Here is a 27,295-nt window from a genome sequence, read left to right as displayed (position 1 = left end):
TTTGTCCATTGAGATTTTTTATTACATCTGCATCAGTTTCTGTGGCAGTGGATAGGCGTGACATTGTTTTTGTGGCAGGCCGTACTCAAATCTTAAATTTTCAACAGTATCTGGTAAAACATTCCAAGAGTTTCCACTATTCCAGGCGCATTACACATCCGTACATTCTTGTCCAGTATAACCCGTGGCTACTTGGTGGAGTTTATACATCATAAGGCCTGCAGCATGGCTGCAACACATGCCTTTGTTGGCCATGCAGTCACACTTGGTATCTAGTTCAACTGCGGTCTCTGTGGAGGGCGACACTCACATCATGGTTTTTGCTGATCGTCTGAGAATATCTTACCTGTCCCATTAGCAGGATGTCCTTGCCATCATTTAACAATTTATGTTGAATCTTATCAACCCAACCAGACCTAAAATAGTTTTGACCTTCAATCAAAGATCTGTAGTTGGAGTGGGTTGACTGTCACAGACTGGGGTCGCAATGAAGTAGTTCTGATCTACTGAAGAAAAAAGAAATACTGAACATAAATATCTAAAAATGTTTGCCAGACATCCCAAATGTCTACTCTAGCACAGGTTGGACGGAGTCCCATCCCAATTGTCCACTCTAGCACAGGTTAGACGGAGTCCAGAATATAAAGGTGCTCTGTCGCTGCAAAAAAAATGTATGACAACATTTTTTTGATTTGTGGGTTGAACATTTTTTGAAGAAGCTGAGACTTGACTCGCATACTCTGTGTCCTCAACTTTGTGCTTGTATTCAGTTGTACATTTTATCTTTGGATGACAATTTTGTGAAAATAAAATTGAAGTTTATGCATTCGTTGCGACAACCTCAATTGACATGGATGACGGACCAATTGAGCTAAAATGTAAACTACCTTTGTAGTTTAAGTGGTTACTGTTGGCATTGATAACATTTTACGACGATGGAAAACACTTGAACCCCGGGCAAGATACTATCTGGTAACAAAACTTGTTAGCCTCATACCTGGGAAAGGTCTCTCATCAGATTTGGCTCTAATGGGAAAGCTCTGCCCCAAGAAACACGTTTGACTATTGTGTTGGTGCCTGTGAGTGCTTTTGGATCTGGGATATTCAGTTTACCAGTGTTTAGCCGCTTCCAACATTCGCTTTCACTGAACACCCCGCCATCACTCTCCCGTCCAAACGCACTAATGTTAAACCATTACAAACTTGTACTGTGCATCGACAACTGTAATCAGTAAAATGGAGAATGTTCCTTCGTAGTTGAAGAAGTCACTTCCTGCAAAATTATAACACAAATTTATATTCTTAAATATATAAACGGAACTGACTTTTGTTTGCCGTCTGTATGGAGGTTGGGGTAAATTTGTGCGAGCTACACTTTTTATTGCACCTTCTGCAGTATCCTCGTACTTTTATGTCATTGCTTGTGTAACCCCTTTATTTTGTTTTGATGCTAATTACAGTGGATACATTTGATATTGCGGGGAATAAACGAACCAATAGCAAGATATCCATCGATTTCGTAATAATAGGCCTACTACGATCTCCACGAAGGCGCAAGAACAAAGTTGATAAAACTACAACAATGGGAGACTTAACACCTTTTTCCAATCACCAAGAGAGGGCGCTCGTCACCAGGTAGTCGAGATGTGTGTGACAGAGCTGCACATAAGTCGTTCCGTGCTTTACTAATCAAAACAACAACAAAACAAGTTCTACTACTGCCCGTTTTGTGTGTTTTAGTTCAACACAATGCCAAACACGTCGTGTGCAGTACCAAATTGTTCTGGAACAGGATGGACTGGACATGAATTCCCAAATGACAAAAAGCAGTGTGCTGAATGGCGGGTAGCTATCCGTAGAGTTAAAAATGACAAGGGCCGATCTTGGTGGCCAAAGGCCTGTGACATGGTTTGTTCGAAGCACTTTTTTGAGACGGACTACGACCAGTATGGAAAATGTGGTAAGTTTCACCTTTGGTTTGGTATGCAAATTCAGCATTAGGACTTGGTCATGTCCTATCTGTAGTACCTTTCAATTCATCGCGTAAATTTGCGTAGGCGAACATGACACATGACAGTGACATGATTGATAAGATTATTTTATAGACCAAACAACTAAACGTCATATATAGGTTTAACACATGTTTACAACTAAAATACTATTGGGTATTTTATACGAAAAGGGATATTTCAATCAGGTATTGTTCCTATATTATTTCACATCGAATGAAAAAAGTGGTGGCGCCATACGGAAAATTTTCCCTGCTAGCGTAGTACTGCTACGAACATGATTGAAAGTATGTGTATGTTTCTGATTTGTACAATTTCATGACTGACAGTTCATGGTCTGTAAACATGGTGTCATCCAGAGACTCATGATTAGTTCCACCAACTTGTAAATCAGTATAGCACTTCGCACTAGTATACTTAGTACGCGGATCTTTGTAGACAAACTGACAAAATCCACAAACATGCACGCACATACGTGTCCGCGTTTTATGTTTACTAGTGCTACAAGTGACATGTAGTGTGTTGATATATATGGCGTGATTGTCCAAGTGTTGATATTTCTAGCAATATAAGACTCCCTGCGAAGTGCTAATTGCACTAGAACCAACTTGTGTGTGTATTTTATTGTCAACAGTCAACACTATCAATCAGGGCACCTTACCTTCTTGAGAATATTATTATTGAAACACTGGTTATTATCATTGGCAGACTTGTTTCTGTGAAATACCCACAGTGTCAAACCTAAATGGACCAGCATATGTTTAATCCTTTTTGTAAAAAGTTTTGACAACTATTAGTTACAACCTTTTGTAAGTTCTATGCAACAAAAAATACTGTAATGTGGCTTTTGTTTGAACTGTTACAGGCTTAAAACTGCAGCAAAAAAAGCTGAGAGATGCAGTGCATGCCAATTCGTGTGGAAACAGAAACCCAAACCGGCTGCCGTAGCCAGAGCAAGTCGTTATGCTAAACGTTGTACACAGAAGACTGAAGATGAATGTACTCCACAGAAGACTGAAGATGGATGTAATCAAGAGCGTCTACTGGACATTGACATTTTGTGTGATCTCAATCTTGCAATGGAGGTAAATGTTGAGGGTGACGAAGAGAGGGTACATCAAGCTACTCAAACTGACACATTTACCGGCAAGACTACACATCTACCCACACCCAAACATACAATAAGTTAAAGGGATTCACCATTGATGACTTTACTAATGATCAAATTTGAGTACAGTACTACACAGGGTTGCAAGATTGTCTAACTTTCTTGGATGTTCTCTCCTCATTAGGTCCTTGTGCCTACAAGTTGAAGTACATTAATAGCAGCAGGTCATGTTTATCTGTGCCTGATCAACTGTTTTTGACATTGATCAAGTGTAGGAGGCACACACCAAATTTCGAATTAAGCCGATTGTTTAAAATCTGTGAGTCAGAGGTGTACAACATTTTCACCACATGGATAAGTTTTATGAATCTACAATGGCGCGAAATAAACATATGGCCAACAAGGGACAAAGTATTATTTTATGCTCCTTCTGATTTCCAGATGAAATTTCCAACTACACGCACTATTCTGGATGGGTTTGGATTCCCTGTTAAAAAACCCAAGGCACCTGCTGCTCAGAAGTTTACCTTTTCATCTTACAAAAATCGCAACACTGCAAAAGCGCTTGTGGGTATACACCAGGTGGTTTAATGTCGTATATGTCAAATGCATTTGGTGGGTCAACAAGTGATAGACAAATGATTGAAAGGAGTCAACTGGTTAAACAAGTTAGTCCTGGAGATTCTATTATGGTAGACAAAGGATTTGATGTGCAAGACATGTTTGCTCCAGTTGTTGTTACTATTAATATTCCCACCTTCTTTAAGAACAAAAATAAGATGTCTTGTCAATCTAATGTAGCAGACAGAAAAAGGGTGCATGTTGAAAGAATAATAGGGCTAGGGAAGACATACAAAATACTCACACAGCCGCTTAATCATACAGAAACCATTCAAGCTTCAGATATAGCATTTGTATGTTTCATGCTTGTTAACTTCAGGAAATGTATAGTGCCAAGACACTCATAATATATACAGCGTTTCAAAATGCATTATTTAATTCTTACAAGAATGAGCTATATAATCTAGCCCTGTGTTGTCGGTCTCTCATTTTCGTGGGGGGTGGTCCTACTTGTACCAGTTACGGGGAAACTTTAAGTTCATGAAATTGGGAAGTTTTCTTTTGATGTCATTTGTGTTTTGTTTTTTAAGCAGTACACTCCAAGACAGATGAATCAGATATAAAGATGTGCTTTGCCTAAAGTGTAAAATTAAACAATTTATCTTCAAAAGTTAAATTTAGTAGCTCTTACAAGAGTGTCAAGCAAGTCAAGGAGAAACACAAACGTTATAACATTCTGTCAGTAACATAAAATATTTATTTATACCATTATTTACAAGATATAAAATGTGTATGGTACATAAAAACATTCTGTATACAACATAAATATTTATTTATACCGGTCATATACACTGATCCATAACGCGTACATTGTAGACATTTAGCATTGACTTGACTTCACACAACCAGTGCTAAAAATGAAAAATGGAATTGCATACAAAACCAGTACATATGGTGTACAGGATATCCACCGACTACATGTACTAGAATTCTTTTTTTTTAAATAATGTCAATTGCATAATTTCCAGATTTATTGGATGTCCTGGTTGTGCTGACCGTAAATAATATTATACTATTTAATAAATTACTAAATATATTAGTAAATGCTGTCTCCTCTAACACTGCATTTATTTATTTCATGCTTGTAAATTTCAGGAAATGTATTGTTTCAAGATATTTATTCTATAACTCATAGGGCGATGACAAACAAGTTACATTTTATGCAACTACTATTCCAATTAATATGAATAATGTATAGTCATACAACACAGCCAGTTAATGTTCACTTGTACCCATGGCGATCTGTGATGAGGCTGCCCCGATAATAAACCATTCTATTAAATTAATGAATAAATATTTGTCTTTTTAAATATAGAAGTAACTGTTGTAATTATTTGAATAATAATCTTTTTTTTTGTAATAATACAACTGTACATCGATGGTGATTCTAAAAGTAAAACAATTAAATTAAATGAAAAAAAAAATGGATCTTGTCTCGTCGTGAATATGTATGAGGTAAAATGATATCTATTATTTCATTGTTTGTATCTACATTTTAGAATCAATGTGGGAGTGTGGAGCTGTAATCACGCAGTGCTTACTATACAGAAGGACATTATAGTTTACACAATTTTAGTGCGGAATCTTTTAACAAAGTGACACCACACTAAAAAAACATAAGTGAGTCTGTAGAAACAAAATATGAAGCAATAGCCTATTAAAAAAACATACATGCATCAGTTGATATTAAGTCTACAGGAGAACCACAGACAACCAAGTAAATCTCAGAAATGAAAGTTATTTTCAGCATTGTTGTCATTTATTCCTCCATCGGTTTAGAACAAAATACACACTTGTAAGTTTCCCTGTAAAAAGACTTGTTCAACACTGCTTTCCTAAAGTGATGATCGAAGAAATACTGTAATTTAGTGGTGGCTTCTTCAATAAATGTGTTATTTCGTTGGATCCTCATTATGCTCACATCTTTAAATGTCCACACTATAAAATCACACCATTGTCTGCCGGTGCAGAGCAAGTTCCCCTGAACCTGGTAGTAGTAGTTATGTTTCTCCTAGTTATGTTTCTACCTGGTGACTAGTTCATGTATACGTCCCGACTGTTTGGCATTTCTTCTCTTTAGCTCTGCCCTCAGATATTTTAAGGACTTTGAGCCGTTGTCGACACGAATACCGGAAGTAGTAGCCATATCCACAGAGACAGAACCACCAGTGAAGATCATACGGTCGTCGTACATTGAAAATTTCCGCGCGGAAAATTTTACCCGGTAGGTCTTCTGCCCTCTATCGACAGAGACCTCAGAATGTCTCCCATTGAAGAAAAAAAAATGAGTTCACAGGTGCCCGTACAACATGTTTGCCATCAATTGCTCCAAGGCACATGGGAAAGTTCCAGTACGACCACAACTCTGGAGCAATTCTCTGCCAATCTTGCTTTTTTTGGAAACTTTAACACATCATTGTGAAGTGCATCCCAAATCTCGGCTGTCGTTCCCTTAAAAATGCCATTAACGGTAGACTTTCCCAGTTGGAAACTCTTTGCAACTGTTTGTTGCGAGTCGCCTGTTGCTAGCAGTCTCAACGTTACTGTTAACCAGTGAGAGGGGCTGATGGGGTGCCGATGAGTTCTAAAATGAACTACTCAAGGTCCCACTTCTTGCAAAAGAGCATCAAAGCGAGCCCTTGGCATCCTGGAGTAGCGATGGTGGGTTTCTTTGTCATACAATCTCATTTTACTGATGAGAGTATGGAATTCACCTGTTCACTCCTTAGTTGATTCCAAGGGTGAATGTACAGCCCCTGTTGATCCCACCTGGTTGTGAGGCGCTACGCTGCCCCTACACCCACCCTCTGACCATGCCCTCGACAAAATTAGCCGGCATCGAATTTGGCCGAGGTACGACCTTTGTTGTACGTTCGTACGTTCACCTACTGCTGCTATAATGGATATATGTAAGTTTGTACTGTTAGAATTCTTTTCGGAATCGCCACCATGCATCGAAATTGCGGAGATAAGCTTGGCTGGAGAACAACATTGGAGACAGTAACTGTGACAACTGGGTTGGGGCAGAGGTGATTTGCAACTGGCAAAGCCACAAATCGAAAACGAACTCTTCACCAACGGGAAGCGTGGGTGTGCAGAGATGTGCAGCTCACGTTTTGTTCTTCAGTGGTAAGCTGAGCTAATTATCATATTATATGTATAGGTCTGTACTAATTTGCATCGCACATGTGATGCCCTGCAAAATTTGATGACCATCAAAGAAGTATGAACCAGTTTGTTAACCTGCTTAAGCCAGCAACCGCTTGTGAATTAGGTTAACTCATCTTACCATTAAGCAGCCCTATGCAATTTGGTTCTTTACACACACACACACGGTGCAACTTAATTGAAAGCGGTTTTATCTGCCCTCGTGGAAATACACAAAATATAGTGCTTCTGCATGCCATATCCAACGATATAGAACTCGTTGGATATGGACGCAAAAGCGCTACATTTTTCCGTGTTCCACTCGCGCTTGTGTGATAACTTATAATATTAAATTGAAACATTTGAAATAGTGAGGATCATTCAAGAAACGGGAAATCTTTTATGCTCACGATTAAGGTGCTGTTTCAGGATGGCTTTAAATTCTGCAAGTAACTCATTGCGCTATTGCTGTATGCGGTTGGCCTGTCATTGCTGTTCTGGGAACAGCATCCATTGTGTTGTCAGGACCACCTGCAACTTCCGAGTAACCCCTCTGCATTAGGGCCTGGCTTGCGTGCCATTTTTTCTTCTTTTTTGGCTCGTTTGATTGGCATTCCCCCCCCCCCCCCCCTTCCGGCTCAGTATCATTGTCCACCAGTACTGGCTCAATGTCTGGCAGGAAGTTATCACTGTTGATTGGCGGAGATGTTGAGTGCTGTGTTATAGCCCTTGCTGTTATTATGGTTACAGGCTCAACTGCAGGATCATTCCCCAGCATATCGTCCATTTCCTCATAGAGATTCCACTTTCTCCTCCCATCCCAGTTTTCTTATTGTTGTTACGGATGACTCGATATCTGTAATGACATGGTTTACTTCAGATGATTAGTTGAAATTAGCGCCCCTGAGTATTGGAAGTTAGATCCCTCGGCTAATCTAGGATTGAGTTTTTGATTGTCTCTGTAATAGTAAATGTTTGATTTTGTAAGCATGTCAGTTCTAGTAATAATTGTGATAAAATTTACTTTTTGCTGCTCCAAAACATGAAACACATTACAAACTATACCTGTGTTTCAGGCTGCGCATTTTTTTATCACATGGTGTTTCAGTAACACAGTGATGCCCTTGCCCTTGGCCTGTAAGTTTTCTGCCACCATTGTCAAAGCTTCTTTTTTTTCTGATGCAGCTGCTCTCAAAATTGTTTTTGAGACACATGTATGATTCAATGAGAGCCAAAGCGTCATCTGTAGTCCATTGGAATCTGGAGTCTGTTGATAAGTTTCAGCGAGGGTGAAAAAACGTAAGGGAGAAAAAAAGGCAACCATTGTCACAACTTTTTAACAGTCGCTCACATCATCATGGTGGCAAAAAGAAAAAGCCCTGTAATAAAGGTATCCAGTGGCAACACCCAGTAATTTTATTTATTTGTTTAATTACCCGTCTTCTTCAACTGGTCAAGCTCTAGGGCTTTTTGGTTTTTCTTGCAGTCTCCAAATTAGTTATTAATAGTTCAACTGTGTGTACAAGTACACAAAAGTAGTAAACCATATTTGCAAAGCAAGGTGTGATTGTTTCGGTGGTTTGCATTGGTCGAATAAATAATAATACAAATAATAATAATAAACATGTCAACTCTTGTTAAGATAAAGCTTAGTGGTTAAACTGACTGCTGTTGATTTTTCTGTAAGAAGTTTTAGGACATCAGACCGATGAATTTGGACTGCTACTCTACAAATATTCAGGAAGCTAGTCATAGTCGTAGTCCCTGACTGACTGTGACCACCTTCCAGAAGATTGTGTACACGGGCAGTCTTATACTTACCTTTCTCACATACTGCTGAATTGTCTGTCACGTTGTTCGTAACTTCTTGCAGAACTTCTTGACCTGCAAATGTGAGAAATGGTATTCCAACATTGAACAAACAAAAGCTCATGATAGCAAGTCAAGTCCAGACAAGATATAATTCATTTTGATTTTAGCAACTTTTCTTTGACTTTGTTAAGGTTTCACATGGTTTTCGATGTTCAAAAATATCTCTTTTAAGGTACGTGTATAGGCTGTCCATCCGTTTCGGTTTAAATAATTTGGGTACTCTTTGATTTAGGTACTCAACAGATTTAAATTAAACTTGAAGATAATAATGGTAATAACACAAGTCACAACATTTGTTTTAGTTTGAAAAATTCATTTACCAACTACAGTAATTGAACGTAACTATGGTAACTATAACATATAACTGGTAAATATGTTTTACAAAGTAAAAATTAGGCAAGCGATATTTAAAGAGAAGCTTTCTATCATCATATTCAATCTATCTGTGTAAATTGTTCGATATTCATCTGTGGACATTTGTCTTTGTTTCGTGATTTGGCTCGCATTTTAGGGTCACAGGGATTTGGCTCGCACTTTAGGGCACGGATTTGGCTCGCACTTAGGGTAGCGTGAAATTGCATAGTATGTTGTTTTGTTCACCAACCTATTGACCCTCAGTCCGAGAATTAAAGCAACAACACAGTATAATGCATCATGTTTGTGTATATATTTGTACGGTTTGGCACTAGGCTGTCAATCAAACATGAAAACAGCAACATAGTAAAGCAACAACATGTTTATATATCCACCCTCCATGATGTGTCCACTTGTTGGTCTGGCACAAGTAACAGAAACTAAGGAAACAATTTCTACTCCTGTAGTGGTTAATAACTGTAACATAACATGATGATTTACGCACAACTGACCCTTGTTTATAACAGCAGCCACATAAGTTGGCTGGTCTACCACAACTGTACAATGAGTTCCATCGGGAAGTTCAGTTGACAACTGCTTGTAGTAACTATGTATGGGGCAAAATAAAGAAAACTGCTAGGGAAATATCAGTAATGCAAAGTACTACAAAAACTGCGCGAGATCCCTGAATGAATGTGGGGGAAAAAATTTGAAGTAAAATTTTGTTCTAATATTATTAGCCTATTCATTCTCCCAAACTGCACATTCATTAGTCACCCAAATGTTAATTTTGTTCAGTGATTTGCAAACTTAAACCTAGCCAACAGTGTTTTTACTTGCACTACCACGTACCAGCCTACCAGTACCTTCTGTATACACCTTATTTTTCATGTATTCCTGTGAGCTTTTTAAGGAAGAAGAAGAAAAAACCTTACCTAACGTTCAATTGCTAACGTTATTTATAACGAAAAAATAGATCACCGTCTGCTATTTACGTAGTATCCTTGTACTGTGTAGAGTCATCTTCTTGTTGTTTATATACGTTGCTTTGTTTAGGCCAAATAACAAAAAAAAGCTGATCATCCCCGCCCGCATCCTTTTTGTTGGCAACATTAGCGCGAGTGGACGCACCCCAGTACTCTTGGCTTAAAACAAATATATATAGTCACCAACACGAATTAAACATTAAAGTGTGGATCTGCCACGGCTATGGCTAGATATTGTCTATCCCTACAAGAAAGTACGAGTCCACAAACTTGAGGCATTTGAACATGATGATCTAAGCAACATGCATGCCAGGTTGCTGCATTGCTCAACAAATTTGGAGCACCCATCAATGTTTAGGCAACAACAAGTTGCCAGAATTGGTAGTTTAGATTTGTCGAAGCACACCTTATTCGTAGACCATCTCGAGGTCAGCATTTTCTTTGGCCCATATCATTTCCTCTACTATTTTTTTTAATTCTTGGGACAAATTTACATCGTGACCTGCTGCTCCAAGCCCAATTTCAGAAGATGATGTCTTTGCACAGTCAAGGAGGACACGGCTCTTCCTTTTCAGTTTCACCCAGTCATTGTTGCGGACTGCTTCAATTTTCGTGTTGAACCCCAGATTTGGAAAATATTGAATAATTACAACAATTTAAACTCTTACACCACCTTACTCAAAATATTAGTAGGAGAACATCACGACAATTACTAGCTCTGATTGAAGCTTTTCCCCCTATTTATAGTTTATTTGATGGTTTTGTAGGAGACCCGCACGATTGTGTTCATAGCGCCTGGGATTACACCTCCGGCCCCCAGACACAGCATGCGCGGTATGGTATAATACCCCGATGCTTACGTTCAGATTGCTCCACGCCGTGGGGCCATATAACAAGCTTCCGTTACACGGACTCTTTGAATGCGAATCTTACGCTACATTTTTCACCATTATTTACATGTTGTAGCAATAATTTGAATACATGATCTTTTTCGACAAATTATCGATAATAATTTTGTCCAAAAAGATTGAAATTTGGTTACTTTTAGACGGCTGTAAAAACTAGCCCGGAAGGTCACGCGATTGTTTGTACCCACTTTTTGGTTAGAACAATCACGCGAGCTGCCCTTATGTCTTAAAATGCGCAAAACAGCTAAATTTGATGATTTTTTTTAAGGACTATTCTTCTTCAATCTTGGAAGACCGTTTAAGTCATATCTCAGTCTAATAAGTGGTAATTATCTATCATAACAATCAAAGTGTAAGACTGAAAGTGAAAAATTATAAAGTTGCTGACACCAGTTAACTTTTCACAAAGATTATCCAGCCGGCAAATTGTTCCATGCCATCTATAACCCACTTACTTGTCTTGTGTGAATTTGTTACAAAGTTGGCTCAGAAAAAAATTCTCACTATAAAAGTTTCTATGCACCAAAAAATGGTAAATCCGAGTGTTCAGTTTGTTTCAGCTTATTAATGTTTACTACAGTGCAGCAAAAACCAAGTGCAGGAAATATATAAAAACCAACGAACATTTTTTCAAAGCAGAATATAAAACAAAGATTACCAATCTGGTTAAGTTCCTGTGGTGAGATGGCCCTCGCATGGTTCTTTGCCGTTCGTGGGCCGCAAGAGGAACATCATCCGTCAAATTTTCCAGCACGACCTTCATTGGAGCCGCAGTCAATGCTTCAATGACTTCAACCTGTTGATGGAAAATGCAGCTTTTGTTTAAAACCTTAACTGAACTTTATTTGGAGTTTGCTACATGGTCCTCGCGATTTAATGCATATTGCTGGTACTTACAGTGCAGCATCGATGAACATTGTTGCCCACAAATGACTTCCGTGGTAGGCCTGTCGCTGAACATAAAACTTTTGTCCAAGGAGCTGACAAAAGGAACAGTTCCATAGGCAAGGTCAGCACGGATTCATTTTGATTTCGTGCGAAAAACAAACGGACGCAATAATTTTGCATGCTAAATTCATGAACATGGAGCAACTGCAAATCAGGAGAGAAAAACTGCAACATTATTTTAAGAATATTGAGACTGCATTTTGTCAAACTCACCAGGCCATGTACATCCACTCTCAACTGATATGTCTCAGTTCCCATCTGACCGAATTCAGCATCCACATCTTGCTGCTCAGTGTGCTGGAGTACACACAGGGGTAAATCATCCTCGAGTTCTTCAAGGCGTGATTTTTTCTTCAACAGTTGTTCTGCAATGTGGTTTCGCTGCTTAACAGAAGTGGCAATTTGCACATCAAAGTTAGTGTCACGATGTTCACCTTCATCCTCATCTTCCACTTGAGCTCGCAACTTGAAGAGGTGCTCGTCTAATCTGTGGCAGTCACTCTCAAACAGGTCAAAGAGCTTCTTAAAAACTCCAAGTGAGATGTGAAGACTGGGAAGTATAACCTAATGATAGAAGAACGTGTACATAAAAATTGCATAGTTCCCAAAAGATGTATACATGTGTACATGTAAGTTTATAAACATGCAAACTATTACCGGTAAGTCATTAAATAGTAACAAAGCAGGCCTGTGACTCTACATGGAATTGTTAGCTTTTCAAGCAGAGAGTGTGCGTGTCGGTGCTGTAACTGGTGAGTTAATAATTCCATGTACAACAGACTTGCTTTGATCATGACAACACATCCCCTTATAAAAGTTAGTTAAGTTACATTTGACCCACATGATCAACTTCTATGGGGATAAGCGGCTCACTGACAACACTGAGGAAATATCTTTGGCTTGACTCCTTTTGGCACCACTTTTGAGAAAGTGTTGGTGGTTGTCTTTAATATCATTCAATGATCATGCAGGGGATAGTCCACGTTCAGCTAGGGGTTTTTGCATCATTTCTTTGGATGCTTTGCAATAAATGCAACAGTAACGAGCTGTAATGATGTAACAAACAATTTAAATTAATTTAAAATCTACACTTTTTTTTCAAAATTATAAAAGTCATATTATTATTATTAACCAGAAATATGCATGTATTTACCGCGGTCCTACTAAAAGCCGACAACAAGCCGACAACGCCGACAACAAGTCCAGAGCGCCGCCAACACGCCGCCAACACGTTTTAAATACCTCAAAAATGGCAAATAAACCATATACATTTTAGAACTATATGTGTTCTGTAATATAAACATAAAGTTAATGTAAAAACTTCACAAAAAGTGTGAATTTTTAACCAGAAAAAAACTTCACTTGCACGGAAAGCGGTCGGACGCCATCTTGGCTTAAAAACCGTGTTTGGACCAGACCATTATGATACGGGTAGATTTAGCACTTGTCAACAACAGAGGGCGGGCTTCATGTGAAGACCTTCACTGCAGTGTGCACAGTGCATGACGCCCGCCCTCTATTGCTAAGTCTGACTCACCCGCATCATAATGGACTGGTCCAAACACGATTTTAAGCCAAGATGGCGTCCGACCGTTCTCCGTGAACGTTAAGTTTTTTTTCTGGTTAAAAATTCACACTTTTCGTGAAGTTTTTCCATTAAATTTATGTTTATATTACAAAACACACATAGTTCTAAAATGTATATGGTTTATTTGCCATTTTTGAGGTATTTAAAACTTGTTGGCGGCGTGTTGGCGGCGCTCTGGACTTGTTGTCGGCGTTGTCGGCTTGTTGTCGGCTTTTAGTAGGACCCATTTACCGTTGCAACCATAAAGGCTCGTAATCTCCAAAAGCGATTGCGACCTAAAGAAAACAAAATGGTAAACAAGGTTAATTTTTGGCATATTTCATCGCGTCGAAAATGTTACATGTTCTACATAACTGTAGTAAAATCACAGGTTAAAGTACACATCTCACCTCCACTTTACTGTTGCCAAGTCAGCTATCTGTCTCATGAGTTTGGGATCACTCACCTCAAAGACAATGAACACAATTGTGATGCTGAGTGAATTTGGACGAGACACATTCACTATCTGGAAGTTCATCTTCAAAGATGTCCCTCCCTTGTCCCCGCCAATTTTCAACCAGACTTCCTCCTTCGGAATAACTCCATCATGCCACACCAAAAGCCAGCACTGTCGAGAAAAAAATTCAAACTTGTTATTTAAAAACATTGTCAGGCATACAATGTACTTGCACAGCTTCAAGGGACACACCGGCTCACCGTTTACGCAATTTAGGGCTGTAGAATCATCAATAATGTTTTATAGATGGTTGCTGTACAAAAAAAACCATCAAAATGTCACTTAATTAGCGAAAGATGATTAAAAAAACCAAAAGCGTCAAAAGGCCAGCGTGTACGTGTTTCCAGCCGTTGCAACTGTCAAATCTTCGTGACATTGTCGCACAATGTTGTACGTAGACTGGTGCTTTGTTTATAGCAACGTTTTACTACTTCGCAGCATAAGGATCCAGTCTATCCATGAATTATAAACAACCAGCATATGCGGATCAGGCAAATCCTTCAATGGTGGAGGTAGTCATGCTTCGACGTACATCTAAAGATCGTCACGAAGAACACTAAAAACTAACCCAGAAAATGATGGGACAGTGACAAGTTAATAGAGCATTCCTGGCACAAACTAGGCATACTACTGCAGTGCATAGGCATGATGCAGTTTGGAATGCGATCGTGGCGTACAATCATGCTCCCGACGTGCTACTCCACAACTATTTCCGTTTCGTCCGGCTGAAACCGAAATAGTTCTAGGAGTACCGACGTACCAGGACCCATTCAATGCCTGTACAGCGGCACCTACAGAGGCACAGAAATTTGCTTAGCACAAAATAGTATTGCATAGCAAAAACCAGCCAATTAATTTTAAAATTTGAAATGATGTTAACTTGTGGCTAGTGCCCAAATAAATTTATGAATAGAAATAAATTTTGGATGCAGAATTTTTGGCTAAACAGATAAACTGACGGATAAATGGGCGCATAATGGTATAATGCCCCGAGGCTTACGTTCTGATTTTTCACCATTATTTACATTTTGTACCGATCACTTAAATAGCTGCTCTTTTTCGTCAATTACTCGTTAATCATTTTGTAAAAAAAGAAAAGGATTTAAATGTGGTTTTGTAAGTTTTTTTTTGACGGCTGGAAGTAAAACTAGCCCGGATGGTCACTTAATTGTATGTACCACTTTTAGGTTAGAGCAATCACGCGACCTAAGATTTTGTTTTGAAGTGTTTAAAATCGGCCAAATTTGAAGATTTTATTTTATGGACTGTTCTTCTTCATTCCTGGAAGACTGCTGAATTCATTTCTTAGTCTATTTTGTTGCCCAAATAGCCCAATTCGGCCGGTGTGTCCCTTTAAATTGTACCTTTAAGTACACGTACCTGTCAAGGCGGTCAAGGTAGTCCAAAGTTATGGAAGGCAGGTTGTTGATATAAACAAAAGGGGTTTCTTTCGTTTCAAAGCCATTGATGCCATCTGCCTTGGTGGAAGGAAACACAAGCTTGATCATTTCCCCACACAGATTATCCTTGATGAAGATGTCGTGTTGCTTCCTTGTTTTCCTTTCTGATGAAATTGTGAAGCCTTTAGGTATACACCTGTACAAAAAATACAAACATTGTTCATTAAGTCGGTGATCAAAGAGTGTAATTGGAGATGGCGGAATGCATTACAAAAATGATGCATATACTCTAAAAACAAATAATAAATTTGCAAACAAAACAAGTGTAACTTTCTGAACTAACGCAGGCTGGAAAATACAATTTAAATCATTTTTAATTCTTTAAATTGTTAATTTTTTTTGTAATGCTATAGGTTTTATTAATTATGGTTAGCAATGTTTGTAAAACACGTATCATATATTTATTGTACATGTTTTGTTAACTTAAATTGAAACGTTTTGGGAGCAGCTTGTGCAATATTATAATGACGTACATGTACATGATCAAGTAAAACAATTATGATGTTCAGTTAAAAAACCTGTTGAAATGTTCCAATTGAAATGTTCCAATTATTCTTCAAAAGAAAATTTGTAAACGTGACAAGTTCCTTCTTATCTGTACATAAAATTTTTATAAAGAACTTAAGCCTGCGTTTACTGTTAAAATATATATTTGAGTTTACTTTACCAACGATTTTGTGCACTTGTGTTAGTCGCTGTCTTGCTACATTTATGGATGCTTTTAAGTCGATGTTATCCTTTTTGAGCTTTTCATTTGATTAATGGAATCATCCTTAGCTGTTTTTTTCACAGGCAGCTTTATGAGGTTGATATCTCTGGGCAAGAAAAGACACTGGCTTTCCTTTATTGTTATCTTTTTGAAGGACATTTTTTTTCAGTTTCACACATTTCATACTAGTACGAACATTAGATGGCTCAAATGCAATGCTGAAGATGGAAGACAACACTGCAGCAACGTCCTTCCGTTTTGTGTCAGGCTTCTTCCTTGCTGTCATTAAAGAGAAAACCTCACGTATTATGTCATTTGTTAGCTGATCCGATGATAATGTGTGCATAGGGAATTCCGATCTTCAATGCTTGATCTGAAAGGAAACTTAGTTTATTCCTCTAAAATAATTACAAAAAGGAGGCAGTGACATTTCTTTGAACGATAACTTTTAGGATGAAAGTAGGAGGCTCCTACCCAAAATCTTAATTCTTAAACCTACACTATTCTCTTACCCTACCCCAAACCGTACCCCTAACTCTAACTAAACCCACGTGATAACTGCAACTATTGGGCTTATGCCTGTTGTGCGGGAATAAAAGTAGGCAGAAAAGTAATTACAAAAATATTGAGTTCTTCTGTCGCAGCCATGTTTCAGACGAGTAGGAAGTATTATGTTAGTTACTCTGCTTTGTTCATAATTACAAAAGCATTGTACATTTTTGAATGTAAGAGAGGTGTTGAATGGTTTGAAGAATATCAAGTGTTAATCTACGGATAACACCTCCATTTTGTGCAATACAATATGAGGCAGTGCTTATCGATTACCCGTAAAACACATTTAGAGGGGCTCTTCCAAAAAAAAACGGAAGAAAAAAAATTCAAATATAGTAACAATTCAAAGGAACACGTTGCCTATGGGCGAGCGTACATTTTGTGGAACCAAATTTTTGACTTCATAAAATGACGGACGGTGTCAATTCACGAAAGTAAAACGAAAATCACATATTTCGAAGCATATTGTGTGGATCGTTATGTTCTATTTTAAAAACGTTTCCATCCATATTCGTTTCAATTCATTTCATAACAAATACTTTTTGTAGCCAAAATCTCCTATTCTAAGGCAACGTGTCCCTTTAATTCAAGGAACAAACATGATTGGGTGACAGTAATTAATGGAAGAACACCCCGGTCCTGCAAACGTGCTGTAGCTATAGTCATAAGCAAGCCCCCCCTATTCTTTTACGAGTAAGGTACAGACATAAAACATGAAGTGTTAATGGTGTGGCACGGATTTGTGATTTTGGAGTAGTTTATTTTAAAGGATCTATTTAAATTGTCAACGTGAAAGTTTAGCAATTCTAAAGTGTAAAAATAAACAAAACAAATGGTTTTTCAAAAATGAAGTTTCGTTGTTAATTTTACTTAATTTTCTTCAATAACTCTTGACAATGGTTTTTCCCTCGATAAGCATTAAAGTTGAAAGTTTACAAGTTTTTACGACATAGTTCTGTGTTACAATTTATGTTAAATTGCCAATTTGTATGTTCGATTGAACAGGTGCGTAATGTTTATTATCCAATCTCACGAACTCAGGTTGTTAAACCCACACAGGTTAGTTAAGATAATGAACAATAAAGAATTGATGTTTACTAGTAATCGGATGTGCTTGTTTATTTAAAATGAGATGTTTTAATTAAGAGTTCTAGTTCTAGGAAAAGTGTAAAGTGTATATTAGTTATTATTTTGAGTAGGCTACTCTAAAAATTCAAGATTTACCTTTTCGGTAGATTTCGGAAAACTTGCTGCCAGTTTTTCTTAGTTGGTATTCCACTGCATGAAACGTGCTGATTCGCCTTCTTGTTCAATTCCTCCATATTTGCGTCACCGCCTTGATAATGCCCACTATGCCCTGTTCTGCTGAAAGTATACGTCTCGTACAGCGCTGTTCGAAGCTCCGATGGCATTGTAATCTTGTGTGTGCAAATGAAAATACATTATACCATCATGTTTTTCGTGACCCTTCCTATTCCAACTCTCATAAACGTAAAATCAAAGCCATTGGACCCTTTTGGTAAACAGTGTTGTCCAAGGCCCACACTTTGTGTACCACAACTTCTATATCAAATAACAAACCTGTGAAAATATAGGCTCAATCGGTCATCGGAGTCGGAAGAAAACAACGTGAAAACCCACCTTGTATCCGCGCGTTTCGCCGTGTCATGACATGTGTTTAAAGTAAATCCGTAATTCTCGTTGACGAGAATTTATATTGTTTTGCTGTGTTCTCAAAATGTAAAGCATTTCATGAAATAATATTTCAAGAGAAGTCTTTCACCATTGCCTTCTGTGAACCCTGTAAGTTATTTGTTAATCTGTAAAAGTTTGTTTTTTTCTGAACCAAAAGGGTTCAATGGCTTTAAAATCACCATTTTTCTCGGGTTGATAAAGGCTGCTGGCAGTTTAATTTCTCGTGCAACAACCTTTTGTTTAAAAAAAATAAATCGCCCTACCTCATTTTTTCAAACTAGGCCAGTGCTATTATAAAGTCTAACAATTTGTTTGAAATGCCCTGAAAACAAGTTAAACTTACCTAGTCACGCAAATCACGGTACAAGATGTCCTGGTACTTCGGGTGGTGTCATGCATAAAATAGAGGGGAGAATCTCATCCTTCCTGCTAGCAGAGTGCGGACATCATTATGTCTCACACCAGTGCTGAATAACATCAGCGCATGAAGGTAAGTAAAAGTCATCTGTTGTATGTAGTTTTAGTTGGCATTCTCTAATTTTCCAGAGCAGTTCCAGTATTCTTGGACAGTAACTGATTTGGCGCCCTGCTTGCATAATTTAACGAATGTCACAAGAAGCTCTTCTGTGAGAGAAATGTACAATATTTCCAGTACATTCCATAGCTTGTGATAATCGCTATCCTTACGACAATAAAATTGAGCTTTTGGACTCTCAAATCCAACAACAAAAACAAGCCTACTCACAAATACATCCCAGTTTAGAGAGACCAATGAACGAGCCGCGTTCGTCTCAAGATGTAATCCTACAATTGGTACAACCCAGTCAAATTCTCGGACTCGTGAAGAGCAGCACCCCTCCTTGTCTAATCTAATACTACGATGATCTGATGAATCTTCAAAATTGTCAATACCAAAGAACAATACTTCATATCGCTTGCATAGGAAAACTTTGTCACAAATATCTCTAACCATCTTATAAGGGAGGCCGTCCCACTCCACAAACAACCACTCTCTCATCTCCGGCACGTTTTCCAATTGCGCACATCACGGTGATTATAGTTTCATATGAATTTGGATTCACAAATTCAGGTTCACCAAGAAGTACGCTGCGGTTGATCTTACTAGAACGTCGCTTTTGTAAGGGACATAAGGGTGGATAGATTTTCTGATGCTGCAGCTTTGACTCTGACATCGGGTGGATTTGGTGTCTGGATGGAACCACCACACACGCGGCAATACCTGGTATCATTTTCTGATCCACACTTTACACTGTGGTGACACGAACAATTGTGTTTTTAATTTTTTGTTGCAATTGGCATGCCATACCACTCGGTGTGTCAGAGGTCACCGGTTGGTTACAACACTGCAAGTACCAGTGACACTGTGTATATACCCAGATAGCATCGCAACATTGGACCAACGTTGGGCCAACGAAACACTTTCATTAGACCAACATTGGCTGTCATCATTGGCCCAACGTACTTTTGCTCATCGGTCTTATGTTGGGCCAATGTAAACGTTGGCCCAACGTTGGCCCAACGTAGACGTTGGCTCAACATTGGGCCAATGTCTTCCCCATGTATGTTAAAACATTGAACCAATATCAGGCCAACGTAATCAAACATTGAGCCAACATTGAGCCTATCATTCTGCCTACAGAACAGTTTTATTGGGCCAACGTTGGCTGTCGATGTTGGCCCAACATACTTTTGCTCATATGAGTTACGTTGGGCCAATGTTAAAATTGGGCCAACGTTGGCCCAACGCAAACATTGGCCAACGTAGAACCAACTAAATGTTTATGTTGGGCCAATGTTGATCACCAATGATTGGCCCAATGTACTTTTGCTCATCGGCATTACGTTGGGCCAATGTTAAAGTTGGCCCAACATTGGCCCCTGTAATAATCTTTGTTGGCTAAACATTGCCCCAACATTGGGCCAACGTATCATCATTCAAAAATATTGACTTTGAGTTTATTGTTATGTTCATGAACTGAATGATCTTTATGAATAATTCAAGTATTTAGTGTCTGTGAAATATCTACTTAATTACCAGTGGTATTACTAACATGTATACGATACCACTAACTAAATACTTTCTACATCGACTACCTATAACACAGGCCTATACATCCTTCTGCACTGTATGTTTTGTATTTATATATATACTAACCAATCATGGTTTGTTTTTCATTCAAACAGCACTTCTTAATTAACATGTTTGAATCACAAATGTTTGTTCTTTTGATGTACATATTTTCTTACAAAAGAAAGTACAGACAAAAATACACAAATTTGACTTGGATTACTAAAATTAACCCAAATTGATGTACTATTATCAAAGTAAATATTCACACAATTCGAAGCCCCGCCCATAAATTTGCATTTATGTCAATGTTGGCCCAACGTTGGCTCAACATTGAGTGCCAACGTAAAACCAATGTGGTTATGTCGACCTGGAGCCAACATTGGTCCCACGTCAGAAACAAACAACGTGCCAATGCCGATCGTGGCGACGTAGTGCCAACATGGGGCCAACGCCAAAAGCTGACACAATACCAACGCCAACGGTGCCGACCAAATACCAACATTGGCCCAATGTATGAATGTTATCTGGGTACATGTACATACGTATACATAGTTTGTTTTCATGTCGGGCCATGTGAGTTGCAAGGCATTGTTTTTTTGTATAGTTCTTTTTCTACTGTGTCACGTTCGACTGTTCCTCTTCGGATTTACATCAAGGTTTATTTCATCAGGAGTTTGTTTCCAGAGTACACACACCTGTAGAACAGTGAATATTCTACAGTTAGTTGTGCCATTTTGGGAGAGGTATTGTTCATCACCTAAAGTTTTAGTAACACTTCAAGATCAAGTGGAACTTTTGTTTTTCACGCTTCGCCATCTCCATTTACATTTACTTTACGCGAACGTCACATGAGGTAACTTCTGCTTGGAACAGAACTTCATCGTTGTATTGTTAGTGATCTCGTCTATGTATCTCGTCTATATGTTTGTAACTTTATGAATATTACTACAACCATGCAAACTACTTCGCCTGGTAGCATCTTTGGACTGCCGCCCCGACTTGTTGCATGAACACAGCAATAGCAGCGTGGGGTAATTAAGTGACCTATTTCCATAATCCCCACAACACATAACCTCACCTCTTCTGCTTCACCTTCTTCCTGTATGTGGGTGTCAATATAATCAAGATTCTCTTGGGATAATTCATCTTCCATTTTTTTTAAAATAGTGAGCCAGAGTCTCTAGATTTTCGAAATATCTTGTTCATATGCGCGTCTGGCATTCCTTGCATCTCCTCCTCCTCCTCCTACGTCATCTTCTCCCACATCCAGTGTTCTGGTTTTAAATTATTTTGTCTTTGTATATCACTCGCATCGAGCTGGACGTAAGACGTGCTGGTCATTATACTGGATGGGACTTTGTTGTCTCCTTGGATTCTGTACGTTCTACCAATTATCTGTTTTTTGTCAAATGCGCATCTAAAGCATCCGTCAGGCATCTGTACTGGGGTGCTCATCTCCTCGGAAAGAAAGCGGTTCACCGTTCTATAAGATGAGCTTGGCGTAGTTTTGCAAACTAATGATAGAGCTTGTTTACTGTATGTAAATGAGTACAAAAGTATGGCTTCTCTAAAGTATAACGGGAGTATCAATTTCGAATCACGGATGTGATATATTTGCTCCACAACTTTTGCCAACTTGTAGGTTTTTAGTCATCATCGTGCAAACTGTCCATGCCAAACATTGATGTCAAACTTCAATCATTTCTGTCGGACTATCACTCGACCATTTCTTAGCGTTGTACGCAACAAATTGGTCTAACCTCTATCGTCCGTCTTTAAGCATGTTGTATCTCTCTGAATGGTAGTTTGAAGATCATGACCTATGGGAGTAGAGGTTCAGTCCCTCGTAGAAGTTTAGCCCTTTTCCTGCTGCCGTATTGGTGGCTGGGGAAAATGTTGTCTAAGCAAGATTCCCAAATGTATGCCCTATCCTGTTATATTATTCCTTTCTCTATTAATATTTGTATGTGCTCTCTTTTCACTATTTTCGCGTCTTTATATAGGTTGATAAAACTATCTCAAGTTAACGAGGCAATGTTGTGGAGGTTGGCTTGGCATTTGCGTTTTGGCGGCATCTTTAAACAAAGAATAGTGAGAGATTTGGTAAGAACTTTATGGCCATTGTTTGCGTAGCAGTTGATGCGAATCTTACATCACACTGCAGGCCTATCAGATTCACAAGATATCTCACAATTGTCAAATAAAGTAGTTACAACTCTTAACGGACTGACCTTGCCACACAACTGTTTCAAGATGCCTCAACTTTCATGGTTTATAGACCATGATTTTCACGTTTCAATTTTCATGGTTTATAAACCATGTTTTCAAGATGCCTCAACTTTCATTGTTTATAAACCATGATTTGTAAACCATGTTTTTCATGCCTCAATTTTATGGTTTATAAACGATGATTTGTAAACCATGATTTTCATGGTTTATAAACCATGATTTTTAAACCATGAATTTTGTGATTGCTATTTTGTGGTTTATAAACCATGATTTTCATGATATATAAACAAATTTTCATGGTTTATAAACCATATTACCAAAAATGAAACTCTATATTATTTGCCGAGTACAATCCATAATTACTTGGTTCATAAATTATTACCTTTTAAACTCACAACCAATGTTTTTCACAGAAATAAGCCGTCCTGAGGGAAATATAAAAATAATAACATTCTTAATCAAGTACATTCCATTCATAGCCATGTAACTTTGAAAGTAACTGCTCTATGCTAAGCAATGATAAGCAGGACACCAGTGACATGATATTTTGACAGGTAACCTGGTTAGGACCTGTGTCTTCACTTCACTTGAGCTATTTTATACATAAAATGGCATAACTGTCAAAGTTTAAGTTCAAAGCGTGAAACTTAAATAATGTTTGTCACAATGTTAGAACATGTATGTTAATCTCAAAGATTTTGTTACCCAATGGACTGGTATAGAAACAAACTCCAGATTTTTTACCACAGTAAACAACGTAAAGTGCAACTGTTATTTTATATTGAGCAAACTGCTCGGTAGGTCTTGAAAAAACCAATGACATGCTCGACACGTAAATCCTGCATTTATAATGCTCCTTATTATACACATACATGAACACGTTCATCAGCATCTTTCTTATGTTTGATCTGATCCCCTCGTGTCATTACCGGGTTCATGTTCTCATAGCCGTAATTCCAAAGAAGAACTCCATCCGGAAAGTCCAGGTCAGGTCCATCCGGAAAGTCCAGGTCAGGTCCAGTGGAGGGCACTTGTTGGTACTGGCCGGCATCGCTCTAATGTCCAAGGAACCCAATGTGGGCGAAGCCAATATTTCTTCAATGATTTAAATAGTACCAAAGTAAAGATGCTGTTCTTGTTGGACCCTTAATAATTTTTTTTGTCACCATGCACTCTTTCCACTTTCTCTTCGAGGGTGGGATTATTCTTATGTTTGCCCACCAGCCATATCAACGTATTATTCTGTTGCCAGTCTCTCAACGATTTCCCGTATTTTCACCTAGCCACCCGTTGCCATTTTTACCGCCCCTTGTGAAATATTATTGCTTGTTCCCCCCCCCCAATTCCTTTTATTCGTGGATACATTGCATTAATTTCTTTCATTAATATGTCTGTTTGTGTTTCCTGACAAACAGAGTGTGTGGAAGTAACACAACAAAACACTAAAACTTAACCTACTACAATGAAATTTTATCGAAATGTTCCACAAACGCACAAAAAATCATATTGTGAATTTTTCCCTGCTAAATAACAAAGAGTGTCAGTACAGATGTAAACATTAATGAAAATTAGATAAATTACCAAGACTAATTCATATGACAACGTGCTCCGACTCGCTTTCTCATCTTTCGAGAAAGTCGCCTCCTCTTTATGGAACTATACTCGTTTACCCAGTATACGCAGTTCTCTCTGGACTCGCACTCTACATCTGAGCTTGCTTTATCCAAGTCTGAGCCTGGGGGAACAAAGGGTACAGCAGGAAACTTTGGCAGTAGGCCTGGAAGCTGGTGCTTCAGGTCAGCCAACCCTTCCTGGAGAAACTGGTCTGGCAGGAGATGGTATTGATTCGTCGTCTGAGCTGGGCCACCTCTGTCCAAATTCCGTCTTAGACGATTTTAGTGATTCTTGGGATGAAAGATCCTTATAAGTTATGTTAAGTGAAAATGGGCATTAATTTTACTTACAGGGCGATTACATCAACAAGAAAAATACGGGCAGGATTTCAAGGCCTACAATTACAAGAAGGTTGCTAACAAATTGAGGCACATGTCAGACAAGATGAGGACAGAGTGAGTATGCAATGAATTGTACATGCATCCGTACACACAAACACAGATCTAGTTGATTGCAATGTTCTAAGCATCAGGAGTCTGGCAGGAGTTGTGCAGTGAGATGGCAAGTTTTCGCAACAATGGAAAATCTTGATTGTGTACAAATACTTGATGCAATGATTTTATTTGTACAAATAGTGACATATTTGCTACTGGCAAAAGAGCCAGGGCTGACGTCACTAACATCTATGTTTGCTATCAAAGCTCACACACTTGCGATGAGATCGCGAGATCGCAAACCTATTATCCATCACAACCGCAATGATGCTAAATTTGCTTTTCACTAGGTCATTGCTAGTCATCACAATAAACATGAAAATAAACTTTTTCCTACCTGGCTAAAACTAGTGACCTCTGATGACATGACCATGACTGCTCCGTGTAGTTCAGCCGACGTCGCTGGGTTCTTCCAGTAACAAGCAAACAGTAGGTCAAAAAGCGAAACAACTAAATTATGCAAATCAAATACAAAGAGGGCGCTTTAATGTGAGCAATTACACGTGGCGGCGCTGTAAAATTGTGTAAACAATTACTCGCTTGGTTTGTCGTGATCGCAAGTGCATCGCCGTGCTATTATCATGTACATGGAAAGATGGAAAGACAGCAACTATGTGTATCCAAGTCCGGCTGGTAACAATTAACGCGGGATAATTTGACTAAAATAAAGTGAAAGAATGACCACTTAAATCCTGCAGAAACACAAGTACATGAATCGACATATGCGGAACAACTTCACTCAAGAAGCAACGACATGACTTCAAATTTCCGAACATAAATACTGGTTTATTTATTTTAAAATGTTTTTGCAGCAATCTGCTGAATTGCGACCATTCACAATCGTATTACAACTATTATTAAATATCACAACTATTATTAAAAAGCTTTACAGAAGAAAATACTGAGTGAAAGTACATAGGCCTGTATGCACAAACGGATAAGATGCGAGGAAGTGGGGGGGGGGGTGCATGTTTTATCAAAGTGAAAGTTTCGAGGGGACAAATAAGCAAGTAAGAACAGTCAGGTCGAGTGATGAAAAATAAAAGCAGGAAAGCTGAACGCATGTTGAGAACTTTCATGAAAGTTGGAGATGTGGTGAAGTAGAATATGACGGCACCTTGATGCTGAGGGAACTTTGTGACATCGTTGGAACAAGTACCCTTATTCATGCAACGACAAAGGTGGGGGCGTTATTGGAAGTGGCCTGGTGGTGATGTAAACTGAGGCAGGTGTGGTGTGGTACTCATGTAATAAAGTAAAAGGCAAAGTATTACCTGCTGTTCCTGTAGGTTCAAGAGGGCAGAACAAGTGTAATGAGTACACTATTTGCTTTGTGCCAAATTATATAGATCATTCAATTTTATAATAAATATAATATTTGCTTAAATGGACCGCACGCCTTACCTATTGTCTACATAGACGAGCACATGAATCATCGCTTTCACAATACAATTACACGTAATTTTTCTTCATCGTGCCGTCCATCAAGAAGCTGTAAACACATGGTCTATGTTTTGCTTAGTGTCACTTTAAAACAACAGTTGATATACTGTATAACGATAAGTAGGCCCTAACAAACATTTCCGTTGATTGCATGTACATGTCTGTATCACAGATGACTTGATACTATTTATCAAGCACGTAACATTGGGAGACTTTCGAACGCTAGGTGGCAGCAGACTTGGAAGTTCCAATGTTTAGGTAGTTCTTAACATGCACATAAATCCGAGAACAATGGATTTACCTGGTAAGTCTGCTGCAACCTAGTGTCCAAGAATGTCTCCTATCACACAAGTGCGAATGGAATACAGAAAAATAAACCGCTTCTGCGTCCCGTATCCAACAAGGTCATTATTTCGCGATGAAGCGAACAAAGTTAAGTAACACAAACAAACACAGCTGACGAGCTTCTCTGTTTTTAAGCCTTTAGCCTTTCTTAACAAGTTTTAAACTTTGGAATCATCATGGTCTGCATCTGTTGTGCTTGTTGCTGCATGAATGGTTGCTGCTAAATTTGCTGTTGTTGCATTTGCTGCTGGTGTTGTAGTTGCAGAAGCTCGAACCGCTGTTCCCCCGCCTCTTTCTTCTTGCTTTCTTTTTTCTTGTTCCTTCTTCTCATCATTTCATCTTTTCTAAGTGGTTGATCCAACTCCATCTTTCTCTGTATGATACTGAACGTCTCCGTACCAGTGTTTCTACTGTTTCTCGGTGCGGTTTTGTCAACATGCTGTCTGAAAGAAAAATTCAGAGGCGAGAATTTACGTGACGCAAAACGTATGCCGACAAATTGGAGTCGTTTGCAGAAAACGGCCTCTGTTGTGTCGATGGTGTTATGTGGGCTTGAAATTCTCCTCTCAGGTGGGCATTGACCTCGGACAAATAAAACAAAGTTGTTCTTGGTTCTGTTAATTAA

The 27,295-nt window shown here is 38.6% G+C and overlaps 2 pseudogenes; one reads left to right on the top strand and one right to left on the bottom strand.

Annotated features, from left to right (window-relative positions):
- Positions 1–1,749: 1,749 nt before the first annotated feature.
- LOC139943304 (uncharacterized) lies at positions 1,750–4,257 on the top strand (annotated as a pseudogene).
- Positions 4,258–14,093: 9,836 nt separating this feature from the next.
- Positions 14,094–26,318, bottom strand: LOC139942617 (uncharacterized; annotated as a pseudogene).
- Between the last annotated feature and the right edge of the window lie 977 nt (positions 26,319–27,295).

This window comes from Asterias amurensis, chromosome 10 (genome assembly GCF_032118995.1).
Source record: "Asterias amurensis chromosome 10, ASM3211899v1".
NCBI classification, from domain to species: Eukaryota; Metazoa; Echinodermata; class Asteroidea; order Forcipulatida; family Asteriidae; genus Asterias; species Asterias amurensis.
Note: the sequence above shows the minus strand (reverse complement) of the source record. Positions and strands in the feature narration are given on the sequence as shown.